The following is a 12,993-nucleotide window of genomic DNA, read 5'->3' as shown; positions in this document are numbered from 1 at the left end:
ACCCAATAAAATGTCACAGGCTGTCAGTCTATAACCAACGTAAGCATTAGCAAACAGATACAGAGCAGCAACCGATTTCGACCTAATAAGAAGGGATTCCAGTGTGCACCTGGATGAAGGCGGTTCGACAAGCTGCTGGCCAGCCGTAGGGCAGGAAGCTCGCCAGCCACCGCCGGTGGCTGCGCTGTGAACGGCCGTGGCTGGCAGGTGGGGACCCCGCCCGCTGGACCGTTTGACCCCGGGTCGCGGGCCAGACCATTTGTCAGCCGGTGACAATACCCTGCCCCCTGCCCCACACGCTCTTCGGCGGCGGTAACAGCGTGGCGGGGGCGGAGGCGGGGGCGTGTTGGCAGGCAGCTGCCACCGCAGGAACGGCCCGGCCCTGCACGCTATATTGACCGCAGGGTCCAGTTGTCACATCGCGCCCCTGCAAGACAGCCAGCCCTCTTACACCGTGCTACGGTCGTGCTCCGTGGCTCATTCCAGCGAAACCTACTACAACGAAGGCGCGATACGGCGGCTTTATACGTGCAACTAATAGAAAAAGTCTAATGAGAAATACAGCATGTAGGTAAAGTAGTTTTAAAATACACAAGTGAGAAAAACGACTCGGAAAACTTAGTGACGAAAACCGTATGTCTTTATACGAGAAGATTTCAATAAGTAACGCAACACTTTTTTTCTGGTTCAGGATTCCAATACACCATGTTATTCCACACTCTTGCAGGAGTCAGACCTGCGTGCGGTCGGCTGGCATGTGGGAAATCGGACAGGTTTGTACGATCTCGTTGCTATGATGACAGACGCCACGCACAACGACTCACCATGCTTTTCACCATCAGGTCTCCGTAGGGATTCTGACAGTGCCCATGAATATCTGCTATGCTTTGTTTTTCTCTGCATGGGAGGCACATCCGTTAAAGACGCTATTTTGAAGGCTACATACAGCGCCGACACCTCTCAGGATTTCATGAAACCTAAAAAGAATTGTGGTGTTACTTATTGAACGCTTCTCGTAGCATTTTACCTACGTCAATGTAAATTACGAAGCCAAAGGTTCGTCATCATAGCTTTTGTTGTTATGTGAATGTTGTGATAACCAAACACGTAAGTATTGTGATAACCAAATACTCTTGGCTTCAAACATACATACCATCGAAAGAAAACACCAGACCAGTTGAAGACAAAAGTGCTTCAGAGCTGGGCTGTTATTTTTTTTTTTTTTTTTTTTTTTTTTTTTTTTTTTTTTTTGTTCGATCACAGAATTCGACCAGCCAGTGGTCATCATCAGACTGTCTACAGATAAAAAGTTGGAAGAACAATAATAAGTTTTTAATCTATAAAATACGCCAAGTAACATTCCATGTAATGGTTCGACAAGAACTATATTTTACCCAATGCTAATGTTCTTTCCATATAGCTGATCTGACGATGATCATTCGCTGGTAGAAAACGATGAATGCACTTCGAAATGATTTTTTCATTGTTGTCGCAAGAAATAAATTATTTATACAGACGTATTTAAACGATAAATCACTTAGATCTGTCTCCAGTTCGTCGATAGCTTCCCATAAGTTCACCTCCAATAAATAACTAATTGCCTTAATGTCACTCTATCAAGCTTCCGTCTCTAACGGCACTGTCGTCGAACAAGCTGTCTCCTCTCAGTCACATTGAACAATAGCCGACTTATTCTCAATGTTACAATTTTCTACCATGTGCCGATGTTGCAAGATACTTCCAACACCGATGTTTTCTATGTTATAGTTGTGTACGGCACTGTGTTGTCCACACACTCATCACATCTCTTCTCGCCTATAGAGTTTTGTACATGTGAAGAAACTATCTTCCGTGATTTCTGTTGTAGTCTGTTACCACCCAGCCTGAGCACATGCACATTAGCGTGCGATAAGACCGCGGCCAAGTAGGCGAAAATTTTAATATTTGCTCTATTGTCTCCGATATCACTTTATTTTGTATGTTTATTTAACCTTGAATAATGAAAGTTAAACAAAGGGAAGTTATGGTTTAACGCCCTGTCGTTGAGTAAGTCTGTAAAGACGGAGCACAAACTTGCGTAACACGGTATTCTCAGTAAAGGAACCATTCAAGTATTCGACGTAATCCATCAAGGAAACTATGAGAGCCCTAAATTAGGATTGGTAGCGATGAATTTCTGCAACGTTGCTTACGAATGTGACACCCGTGCCTCAGCCATTGCACCTCCCCGTTGGATTTGGTAATGTCTGTATGCACAACAAAGTTTACCTGCAACAATACCCATTATGCTTTTAATAGTAGTGATGAGTCTTAATTGCGAGAACAGAAAAGTGTTCACAGTTGATACGTGTCTTTAGAGGCGGGCTTGGTTGTCTAACGATGAAGCGCATAACATGAGGATGAGAGGTCGTAGAATCGAATACGCGTCCCGTCATGAAAATTTTTGTCTGCCTTTAATCTGACTTTCACTTCTCAAGAATGTGAGGAGTCTCCATGAACGACACGTGGTTCGTATTCTAGCATAAACTGTAGCTCGCGCTTCCTCGACTAGATAACGATGAATTGCATCCAACTGAAAGACTTGCACCCAGCGATTTAGCCACACGCAGTTATAATTATCTGGAGAGAGCTAAAATGTATAGTGTTATTGGAAACCGAGCACAGAATTTGTTTCGGTAGGAGCTAGTACTGTCGTGTATTCACAGCGACTGAGAAAATGTTTTGAAGAGTGGACTTACCAAATTAACTACCATAATCAAGACGATGGGATAAGAAATTCGGAATGATCAATGAATATACAGATACCTAACCCGCGAAATAAAGAAAAGATAAGATGGAATTTATTGAGCCTAGAGAAACATACTCTGTATATCTAAAATATCATAAAAGTGCCTGAATTGAATGCATATGCAAGCAACAATATATAGAATTTCTTTTTTGGACAGTCAAAATAAAATGTTTTGGTCTTCAGTCCGAGGATTGGCATGAAGCAGCACACGATACTAGCGTGTCTTACGCAAGTCTCTCCAGATTTCAATATGTACTATTCCCAATGATCACTGAATCTGATTCACTTCTCTCTGTTACCAGTTAAATATTCCTTGATGACTGGAAATGTGGCCTAGCAACGTAGCCCTTCTTTTAGTCAAGTTGAGCCATAAATTTTTTTTCTCTCAGAGTAATTAGTTATCTGATCATCACACATGATCTTCAGCATTCGTCTGTACCACTACATTTCGAAAGCGTCTTTTCTCTTCTAGTCCACAATGTTTATCGCCCATTTTTCACTTCCGTATGAGACTAGTTTCAAGACAAATGGGTAACCTTGGCGGAATGTTGACAGCGGAAAAGTAATCAGGCTGTTCTAACATCCCGATTTACTAGGTTCTTCAATAAGCATACGACCCTGTCGCAGTGTTAAAACCGGTTCCCGGTTCCCGCTGTGGGTAAGCGGGGTGCTCTTAGCCATAGTGAGCTCAACTGAGGACCTACTTCACTGAGAAGTAGCGGCTCCGGTCACGAAAACTGACAACGGGGAGAGCGATGTGCTGACTACATGCCCCTCCATATCTGCGTCCAATGACGCCTATCGGCCGAGGCAGACACAGCAGTCGGCCAGTACGTTTGGGCCTTCCGAGGCGTGTTCGGACGGAGTTTAGTATAGTGTTCATACGTAGAACAGAAAATGTATCCTTATACACTACGTATTATTCTGCTCTCATCATCAGAGACAAAGTAATATAATGCAAAGAAATAATGAGATTACTGGACCTAGAGTGTTAAAAATCGATTTTTACTGTAGTACTGAGTCGGCCGGTGTGGCCGAGCGGTTCTAGGCGCTTCAGCCTGGAACCACACGACCGCCACGGTCGCAGGTTCGAATGCTGCCTCGGGCATGGATGTGTGTGGTGTCCTTAGGTTAGATAGGTTTAAGTAGCTCTAAGTTCTAGGGGACTGATGACCTCAGATGTTAAGTCCCATAGTGCTCAGAGCCATTTGAACCATTTTGTAGTACTGAAGAACGGTGGTAAACAAGCATTGTTACTATAGCCACGGAAGAGCATTCGTCCGTGCTGTGTATTCAGAACACTGATAACGAGACGATAAAAATTAGATTGCCTTGATGAGCATGTGTAGTCTGAATTCTGATATAAAAGCACTGGACGGTGCAGGACCAACATTCGAAAGAATACTATTCTCTTACGGCTCCAAACACGCAGATTCAGGCTTTTTGTTGTGGTCCTAAATCGATGCCGTAATGGTTACTCCGGTAATGATTTTTAAAAGATTACGCCTCCCATTCCTGGTGTAATGAAATAATGATTCATGTCTGTGGTTCTGATTTTAACAGGCTGGACGTTTACGGAACTTCTGGAACGACGATTTCGCGCCAGGTCACGAAGATCCACGTAGATACCTGCCGTAATTGCAGCTCTGAATGATGGATGGGACCGCTATTTTCCTTAAAGACTTTACCCACCTCGTCGGGAGTGTACCTATGAAATTTGAGACTGGCACAAATATAATGAATGGTGCCAACCAGCAGTAGACTCCAATATGCAGTTTGATGTTTTCCATGAGCGGTATCCCTCTGCCGTTGCAGGTAGCAGCATGGATACTACTCGTCTGATAGTACAGAGAAATAACCATAAATAGAAGAAGAAAAATGATTATTTAACACTCATGACTTTGACGTGAGAATCAATAAACCTCGCAAAAGTTTACTTGTTTTAAACCTTGAAGATCACAGTCAAATAATGCACTGCTTACAAACTTATGTTAAAGCTGTGTTAAGTGTGTTTAGAATGGCGTAGACTACTCCAAAATAGTGCTAATTAGCCCTGACACATTCAAGGTGCGCAGGATGAATAATTTTAATGACACAGATACAAAATGGAATACGATGTGACTCGCGAATTTGATAGAAAATACTCATACAACTTTCGTATGTGCAGTGCAAGTAAAAGAAATGGCCCGGCCTATCTAATATATGAATACTGCACATTGAATGTAGTTGTCGGCAAAGGCAATGAATTACATTGAACATGTATTAGCCTTCTACTTAGAGTATACGACTGTGCATATTGCTGTCTCCAGACTGTGTAAGTCTAAGTTTGATATACGAAATAAGCAATCATCAAGTGATAAATGATTTACGTAAACCAGTACTTCATGAACAGCAGCCAGCAATGCAGCACACATCGACTTACCTTTGGCAGCATCCGTAAACTAACAGCGTGCGGAGAAGGACTTATTATTACTAATATTGTTCAGTAGCAGCTCAATAGAACAGTGCTGTTCATCAGAGTGTTTGTGAAGCATGAAGTTAGCCCACTTAATGTAAGAAAATGGCAGCCAGGTAGCGTGGTATACGCAAGTGGCCAAAATACAAAAGTAATGACGTGGTTCGTTTTCAAATGAAACCGAAAGAAATAAGTTTAAAATCAGTACATTTTCAGTACGCACAAGCAGAGAACTTCACAGCCACGTAGGGATATTTCAATCTATAATTCCAAAATTTGACTCTACAAGCTGAAGAACATCGTCTTCGTACCTTAAAATACAAATTATTGGCAGACTAATCCTTATACTTCACGAAAGGGTACTGTCTTTAAAGTAACAATAGCACGAAGAAAATAATGTATGTGAGGTGCGATAACTAACTTCCAAGCAGTTACGTATTAGCAACTAAGGGGTAAAGAAGGGGTGTTTGGTTGTATAACGTCACACGAACGTTCTCTTCATCTGTACTTCGATCCTGTGCGGGGTAAAGCTGAAATATGAGATCAAGAAGGCTACTTCAAGCTATGAAATAAACTTCGAACAAATAGTTCTGTTTCTCTATATTTCAGATTCTTCCTCTCTCTCACTGATAGATCTCCTTAATTACAAATCGAAATAGTCGAAGCCTTGAACACAATATTATACATGCGACTCGTAGGCCGCAAAAAAAAGCTCCATCTTTTTGCATCAAAAAAGTGATTCATTTGTTTCGGGTCCCCCGACGACACTGTAGGTGGCCCTCTTTCTGCAAGCTGTCCATGACGCCGCCATCTCAGAGTGTCGAAGCATAACTATATATATCCTTGCGCAGCAGTGGCGCTTATCCCCTGACCATTCGCCGCTGCTCTCGTTGTTATTGCTCACGCACCCTCTGTAGAAACACATACCAGGGAGCACCGTATCCGCTCCTTTTCTAAGCCACTTAACATGTGCCAGCTACCACTATCATCTTCAGTTGATAATATTTTTAGCGGACCAAGTTATTTGATAAAACACCCTGTTATACTACACAACCATGAGCACTTATTCCACTGTGGGAAGGACGCGGTTCGATTCCTGCAAGTGGAGTGATCCTTACGAAATCGCGCCATACTAACCTCGCGAAGAAAATTAAGTTTCATAATAGCGAACACTAGATCTTACCCAATTCTTCATTTGTAGTTGCATCTCCTTAACAGCATGGACCTCTGCCAACAAAGGCATCTGCCTCTCCACATCAGAACACAGCATAAAGAATCTTCGACTTCTCCATCAAGTGTCAGAAAAAGTAAAGTAACGTAATTGCGTCTCTCGTTCAAACGAACAGAACTGCATGGCCCAACATACGCGGACGAATCCCATTGGCCGCAACCAAAATTGACTCTCGAAGACTCGAAATTGCCACAGTGTCTAGGCGAAGAGGCTGCTTTAGAGGCCGTGTCGATAGATCGAAACTAGATGGAGCACCCCAGTCTGAACGATTTTTTTATCTAAATGATGTGGAACAAGTCAGTTTGAGACAAGTGTTAACTTTAATGAAGACATAGTTCTAGTCCTACTCATGTAACAACACTAAAAAAAAAAAAGCAGTCAGCCAATGTTTAACTAAAAATTCGTTTGTGGAACAGGAGGACAGATAATTTTAAAAATGTATGGGCTTCCGGACCAAATATTTTCCTGAATAACATTTACGAAGATCATCACCTGTTGCTGGACATCCGCCCATAGGAACATGTTCTAATCGATGAAGTTATGGAAGTTCGTCATTTTAACACAAACTGGACATTCATAAATGATGATGGCTTTTTACCAATTGAAGAAGGCTGAGAGCTTTGCCTAACCACGTCAACTATCACTCTGCGGCATTCTGCAGTAAGTTCCTTTACTCCATGTCCTAGCCTCGTGTTCACCAAAAGTTGCGAATCCGATTGTGTGAGTCTTTTATCGACTTAAATAACTACAGCTACAGCGGACTACAGGAGTTTTCCTTTGCTTTCGTATTTTTATAGTTTAAATACATTTATGTAAACACCTGTTATACTGTATAAATCGGTCATTCAGTTATGTAGGTATAGAAGGAGTTCTCAGGGACAAATGACTGTAACTTATATTTAAAACTTGCTTTGATACCTATCAGATAGTTTAAATTATCCGACAAATAACGAAAAATTATTGTTGCTGCATATTGGATAATAAAGGTAATTTTTCCCCCTAGTGTTGTAGGTATGGACATCACTGTTCTTCTCAAATTGTGATGGATTATTCATGTCGAAATTAGTTAGGAAATATGTGTATTGTGATGGCGCAGTTAAAATGCCTAGCTCCTTGAAGAAGTATCTATATGACGTCCATGGGCGAACACCACATATAAATTTTATTACTCGCTTTTGCACAATCTGTACTCTCTAAATGATGTGTTACCCCAGAAAATTGTTCCATAAGACATTATTACGTGGAAACATGCAATACATGTCAGGAGGCTGATTCGTTTGTTTCGTATCGCGACCCACTGAGAACAAGATATTACGAGAAAAAAGAATGCTGAATAAGCAGGCACCTTTCTGTGTACAGAAAAAAGTCGAGAGTGTTCAAATAACCAATTGTCTAATTACAAACTATCTCTTTTTTTTCTGTATACGCCACGCGGGATTAGCCGAGCTGCAGTCATGAGCTGTGCGGCTTGTCCCGGCGGAGGTCCGAGTCATCCCTCGGGCATGGGTGTGTGTGTGTGTTTGTCCTTAGGATAATTTACGTTAAGTAGTCTGCAAGCTTAGGGACTGATGACCTTCGCAGTTGAGTCCCATAAGATTTCACACACATTTGAACGTTTCATTCTTCTGTATTTTTATTCTTGTAGCGGGGAGGTGTGACGTTTCGGAATATGGGTAAAAATCGACTTCCAAATAAATAACAATGATATTTCCACCACTGTATTCGCAGAGAACATGAACACGAAATTTTCATTTATATATTGCAGTAGATATTTTAAAAACGTTTTTTCGGTAGCAATGTTCGAGAACTTTTCGTCCTTCCTTAAGAAGTGACGTGAGACAGCAAAAGTATAATAACAGCGAATCACGTTACGGTTTCTGCAGGGGGTGGCTGAGGTTTCCGTTTATTTTAACAATTTGTATTTCAGACTGACAGACAAATGTTGCCACGTTCGTCATGTAAGTTTACCGTCCAGCATATGCCATAAAATTCACTTATTCGGGTCATCAGTCTTCTAACTGATTTTATATTGTCAGCCACGACTTATGATTTTGTCAACCTGTTCATTCCAGAGTGCCTGTTAACACCCGACGCTCTCAGTTATTTTTTTATATTTAATCCAACCTCTGTCTTCGCCTACAACTTTTTGTCCTCAATGATTCGAGCTAATACCACGTGCTCCGGGTTGTTTTGTTGGCCCTCAGCCCGAAGACTGGTTTGATGCAGCTCTTCACCTTATTCATCTTGTGCAAGCCTCTTCATTTCTGCATATGTACCACAACCTAGACCCATTTCAACCCACGTACCATCACCTCCTTTAATTTTTACCCACAATGTTCCCCTCCGTTAACAAACTGACTATTCGTTTATGCCTCAGGATGCATCACACACCTTTCCTCCACAACTCCATTCTGTACCTCTTCACTGACCATCCGATTTACCCGGTACGAAATGTTGTGCCATCCGTCTGAAGAGTGGTATGATGCTATCTCCATCAGTCTATTCTGCGCAAGCCTTCTTCGACTCTGCATAACTGCTGAAACCTACATTGATTTGAATCAAGCGTCTATTCTGCTCTTGCTTATATTGTTTATCAGCATAGTTTCACTTTCGTACAAGCCTACACTCCACCAATATACCCAAGAAAAGCCTTTCTAGCACATTAATTTTTGTTCAGTGTTAAAAAATATCTGTTGTTCTAAAACGTGAATCATGCTTTATTCAGTGCGCAGTTTGTGTCGTTTATATTTCAGCCATCATCAGTTATTTTACTGCCCACATAGCAAAACCCATGAATTTTACCTTTAGTGTCTCATTCCCTGACAGAGTTCCCTCTTTATCGCCTGATTTAATTCTATTGTGTTCCATTTATATTGTTTCACCGTTGTCGGTTTTACTGTTGTCATCTTGTGTCAGGGTACCATCCATCCCGTTCAACTCATGTTCCATATACTTTTCAGTCTGAGAGAGGAATACGATGTCGTTTTCTTAAATTTTATTTCTGATCTGTAACTACCCTCCCAATTGCTTGTTCAGACTGAATGACATGTGGTGTACAGTGCAACCGGTCTCACTTCCTTTTCAACTACTGCTTCTCATACATGTCCTTCGTCTCTTATAATTTATTTGCAATGTGGTTTCCGTATGAGCTGTAAATAACCTATCGGTCACAATGTTTAAATACTGGTAACTTTAGCTTTTCGATAATTGTATTCTACTCATCACTGTCAAAATATTTCTCTTAATCCACAAACGCTACAAATGTGAGCTTGCCTTTCTTTAGTTTGTCGCTGAAGAAAGTCGTAGAGTCAGTGTTACCTCGCGTGTTCATTCATTTCTCCGAGCCTAAACTAAGCTTCCCTCATGTCGGCTTCTACCATTTCTTTTTCCATTAGTCTCTAAATAATTCGTGGCAATATTTTGCAACTATGTGCCGCTAAACTAGTGGTTGGTGAATGTGGTTGGTGAATATTGTAGGAGGTATGTGCTGCCTGCGATATGTAAGCTATAAGAGAATCTGAGACCAGAGAGCAGTGTTGACTGCAGCACGAACTGTGTAGCAGTAGCAGTAAGTTGTTGCTAGCGGGCAGTCGCCTGTCTGCGCTTGTCAGTCCTGTCTGGTGTATCATGTTGGCTGGGCCGGTCGCGGTGCAGCGATGCCGGAGCCTGAGTATTATTGTGTAAGGTAAAAAAAAGCAGCCTCGCGCATATCTAGTAATATTATGTACACTTCCATGTATATCTTTTAAAAAAATGTCCTAATAATAACAAGCATTCATTTCAATTTAAATAATTTAATTTTTTTTTCAATGCATGATCATTCCGATTGTTGCAAAAGAAAAATCATTTGCATCCTTTCATAAATAACAAATGTATAAGCCAGCATTGCACAGAGCTGTGCCCGAAAAGAGCTATTGTAAGAGCAGATAGTTGCCGACTTTATCGAGGTGAGAATTTTTGCCTTTTATTCAGAATGATCTTACAGGGCCATGACGCAGCACTGCTGTCGTCCAAATTTTACTGAATTTATTTTTTTATTACGAGGTTTAGGAATTTTTCTGTTTCGAGCTTATATTAACTGAGAAAAGAATTTTGTGGGTACATTAAATGGGAACCAGTTTTGTTCTGAGGTTACACAAAAATTAGAATCATTAACCAAAATAATATTCAATTATTTCGTGTGGGGAGGTTACACTTGGCGACATCCGGCCAGGATCGTATTTCTTTGTGAATTTCTGAGAAGTAGTCATATATCTGCTCTTATTTACTTAATTGTAGTTTGCATCTGGCGCAACGCATTTACTAATTTGTCACTCTTTCTCTCACAGATCATCGGCAATTTATTGCTCTTTGTTGTAATTGTGTTTGTTCCATTTTTGCTTCGTCTTTGTTTCATTTTTGTGCTTAATTTTGATTTGTGAAAAATGCCGCGAAAAACTGTTAACAGTACATCGCGATGTGCAATGAGTGAAATAGCCGACTCGAATAATTTGACCGATAATGCTTGCGACACTCAGTGTAATAGTGATAATCCCCTAATTACAGATAATCAGTGCGTACCGACCACTACTATTGATTTTGATTTTAATGATGAGCAAACAAATGCAATTATGTCCAGAGTAAATGTAACAATTGATGACGCGGCACGTTCCGATACAATGAACGCTGCTCAGTTTGACACACCCGGTTTGCAAAATTTGAATTGTGAACAGATGAATGTTAAACACGAAGATGAACAACGTAGTCAAAATACGTCAGATTTGTTTGATTCCGAGGTAGTGACAAACAGTGCACATCCAATTGGCGAACCTTTTCAAGAATCATAAAATGACCAAATGCTTACACAAAACGTGACAAATTCAGATACACCACCACATAGCTCAGAGAAAAGTGTCGCTAATTTTGGCTTGGATCAAATTATGGCAGTATTGCTACAGTCTAAGAAAGAACAAGACGACAATTTCAAAAAATTTAATGAAAATTTCAAACAGTCGAAGAAAGAACAAGACAACAATCACAAATAACTTAATGAAAAACTAGACAACAATTCCAAACAGCTTAGTGAACAGATTACAGCCGTTGCCGCGCAATGTCATGATACTAAAGAACAATTACGTGAGGAAATTAAGGCTTGTGCTAGGAACAGTAGTGAAGAAATTAGATCTGTGGCACAAGAATTAAGTAATACACATGCAGCCACTACTAAATTACTTAGAGACGAAATTAGTGCAGTCGCTAAGCAATGCTCTGAAAACGCAACACAGTTACGCGACGAGTTTAAATTAATGTCAGCAGAACTTTCACGCACGCTGAATGCGAAAGTAGACACGAAATTTGACCAACAGAACAGCCAAATTGACGAACGTTTTAATCACCACCTACAAAACAATGAAACGCGTTACCGTAAATTTATACAGGAACTGAATAAAGTAAAGCGACAAGTAATGTAAACAATTACTGCAAAGAGACAGGAAGATAAGCGTAAATTGTTTACGAAAGTAAAAACATATGTAGACAACAATATTGCTACAGTATCAGACGAAATTAATGCTATCAAACAGTTGAACACCGAATTGCATGATGAAATCTCTGATCTTAAAAACAGACACACACAGCAGACTTTCAGACAGTGACCGACAGACTTCAACAATTAGAACTAATACAGGATCCCGATGCCATCAAAACAGACGTTAAGAAATTAAACAAATCCACACGTAAAATACAAGAACAAATTAATGCTTGCGATACTAAAAACGATGATCAGGTAAAAGCACTAACTGAAAAATATGATGAATTGGCCAGTCGTGTTGACGTTATCGAAAGTAATAACGACACCAAATCAGACGATATGTCACCAGTTTCGTTTAATCAAACACACGAATTCCAAAATTTACAGCAGACAATCAGTGAGATAGGTTCGTCCAATAATACATTACGTGGAAAATTGTCAACTTTACAACAGGAAGTAACAGAGATAAAAAATGTTTCAGCCTTTAACACATCACAGCATACGGCACTTTGCGAACAGTTGTCAGACTCACACAGCCAGTATAATTTAGGTAATTTACAAAGAGTACATGAGTTAGATTCCGAACAGTCACAGACAAATAGATTCTCAAACAATCCTGAACCTGTTCAGACATACAGAGACGATAATTTTGATTACAAGCACTTTCTATCAGTGAGAAAATTTAAAGTATTTAAAAATGACAGAATACAGATTCACCCATTTGATTGGATACAACAATTTAGCTTTGCTTTTCCACCGACTTGGCCTGTAACACACAAACTTGAATTTATTTGCAGTTTTTTGGAAGGCGAACCGGCAACTCGTATGAGACCGATCGCGAGACAATGCTACTCGGTAGAAGAATTTCAGAATGCTTTTCTGTCAGCGTATTGGTCGAAGACGACACAGTGTGGAATCAAGGATCAACTAATTAGTTTACCGAATTATGAGAACTCAAATTTTCCCACTGTCATGCAATTTTTTGAACACATGGTCCAACAAAACCAATA

The sequence above is a fragment of the Schistocerca serialis genome, chromosome 5 (genome assembly GCF_023864345.2).
Source record: "Schistocerca serialis cubense isolate TAMUIC-IGC-003099 chromosome 5, iqSchSeri2.2, whole genome shotgun sequence".
NCBI classification, from domain to species: domain Eukaryota; kingdom Metazoa; phylum Arthropoda; class Insecta; order Orthoptera; family Acrididae; genus Schistocerca; species Schistocerca serialis.
The sequence above is the reverse complement of the archived record's forward strand: the minus strand, read 5'-3'. Positions refer to the sequence as shown.